This window comes from Taudactylus pleione, unplaced genomic scaffold (genome assembly GCF_031769625.1).
Source record: "Taudactylus pleione unplaced genomic scaffold, aTauple2 ptg002668l, whole genome shotgun sequence".
In the NCBI taxonomy this organism is placed as follows: Eukaryota; Metazoa; Chordata; class Amphibia; order Anura; family Myobatrachidae; genus Taudactylus; species Taudactylus pleione.
This window is the reverse complement of record NW_028287044.1, coordinates 17884-20287: the sequence shown is the minus strand read 5'-3', so window position 1 is coordinate 20287 and position 2404 is coordinate 17884. Positions and strand designations below refer to the sequence as shown.

The 2404-nt window shown below is 34.9% G+C and overlaps 1 long non-coding RNA gene across 1 annotated transcript; it reads left to right on the top strand.

The window, feature by feature from the left end:
• Positions 1-441: 441 nt before the first annotated feature.
• LOC148431212 (uncharacterized) lies at positions 442-1842 on the top strand. The gene is made up of 2 exons (XR_015877238.1): positions 442-671; positions 1342-1842. It is a non-coding gene; the product is annotated as an uncharacterized LOC148431212 (long non-coding RNA).
• The last annotated feature ends 562 nt before the right edge of the window (positions 1843-2404 follow it).

Below are 2404 nucleotides of genomic sequence, written 5' to 3'. Positions count from 1 at the left end.
TGCTGTCATTTCCATGTCTGGTAGTGGATACGCACCTTTAGGCAGCGTATGGAGTGGCATTATAAATTATGGTTGCTTTTAGTTATAATCGTAATAGTATATATTATTGAATTTAACCTAGTTTAATTGTCCTTAACTGTTAGTATAGCATCATGCTATGTGGTGCTGTTCCGTATGGAGTGGCATTCTATAGTATGGTTGCTTCCTGTTAGTAGCATATCCCGCTTGCTTTTAGGTAATATATTAATAGGTTACACTTAACAAATACAAACTATATTTATTGCCCCTAAAACTTAGTATGGTGTGGCGTGTCATAATGCTGTATATTTCCTGCCTGTAGGGTGTTGTACCAATTATTTACAATTGGCAGTGTTATATTTTCAGTAGAAACTTTCTTTACCTCCTAGAATTACTGCACTTCTCATTCCAGCAGCTACTCTAATGAACATTGAGGTTTTTGGATACCTTAAAGAAAATGATTTGCTTCATCCATTGGCAGTGGTACAAGCGGAAACCAGTGTCTTCAAACAGCTTGGATATTATAGATGGCTTTGTGGTGGACATTACAGGAGTTTATCAGGATACAGTGCTGCAGACTATTGAGCCTATGAAGATACCAGACAAGACGCTTACTGACGACTATCCAGAGGCAATGATATCCTGTATTCATTGTAAGTAATTGGCTTGCTTTAATATCTTAATAGGTTACATCCAACAATACAAACTATATTTTCATTCTCTATAAAACTACTTTGGCTTTATGCTGTGAGGTGCTGTGACGTAAGGTGCCGTGCGACATGTCATCCTACAGTATGGTGCTTTGTGGTTGTCACTCTCATATCCTTCTTTCATTTTTTTTTCATGTCTTCATAGTTTATTGTTGATTGTAACTTTTTTGTCTCTCATTGTCCCTATTTACAGTTGGCAGGTTTGTTTTGAGTATACATTTTCTTTACTTCCTAGAATTTCTGCACTTCTCACTTGAGCAGCTACTCTAATGAACATTGAGGGTTTTGGATACGTGAAAGAAAATGGTTTGCTTCAATGTTACAAGAGGAAACTGGTGTCTTCAATCATAGTCGTGCAGATTTCATTCTTGCAAATACATTGCAGTAGGAAGTACAAGTTTATTAGCTCACATGGGGTCATTATTTGCAGTTGTCAAGCCAATGGTTTGTAAGAATGCATTTCCTTACATAGTAAATTACATTGTGTGAAACATTTTGTGATCAACTACAACTTGTTAGGTCTGTAGATCTCTTGGCGCATGTATAGATTGATGGAGTTAAATAAAAATGGTGTATATATTGCTTGATTAAATTGTTGATGTTTGTTCTGCAGCTAAACTCTTCAGTGACCCAAAGTGATGATGAGATAACCACAATAAGTGCTGAGAAGGGAGAATGTGGATATAAAGAGAAATCTCATGAACTATGTCTTTGATGGCGCCACACATCCTGCAACATGACCAACATCAGCCTTGTTCTAATTTGTTTACGTTCAGACCTAACATCATGTTATATGTTGGATGTCACTCTGTCCGAACCGTTTAATGTCTGATATTGCTCCAAGATCATGAAAACCTCATCTGATATTGCCCTATCCCCCCCTCCCTGTGACTATACTGTGCTTCACACTTTTCTCTACATTATCCAATGAAATACCTGTATTATACTGTTCCTGTAAACTTCTATCTGTAAATGATTCTGTAATCATGTGTATAAGATGCTCTGTCTTTCTGTGACAAATTCAGAGATCTAATTTACTTCTCATTACTCTGTGTCACTCTGCAGAAAAGTGGAAATGTTTCCCTAAATAAATTATATTTGCTTTACCACAAAAGACTATGTAATTAATATTTTGCTTTATCAAGATCTTCATCGATATATGCTGTTTTTTTTTATTATTTAACAAAGTACTTCTTAAGGGTTTTCTATGCGTCTATATCCTGGCAATATAGAGACCTCATTTTTGCTGGGAGAAGAAGACTGTACCTGTAGGTAATTACTCCTGAGATGCAACATCCAGGGACCAAAGTTCTTTAGGAAGGTTGTCTAAAAATTTGAGAAATTTAATCACTTTTTACTTAATGTTTAGCACATTTTGGAGCTCCATAACACACTCAGAGGTTTCTTGTAATAAGTTTTAATATTTACTTTTTTGTTTAAATGTGTTATTTCTCTTTAAAGTGTATCCATAGTTATTCAGTTTCTCTTTTTTCTGCATTAAACAATGGTATTTCAGTGCATTCCCCCATGTAATATAGTTCATTGAAACAAGATTTAATCTAAATCAAATTTAATTCTAAACTCAGGATCCCAAAGTTAGGTCAGTTTACATATAAACTACTCTTCTTCATAAACTAATTGATTACAAAACACAATATTGTAGTCCTTTTCTTTCT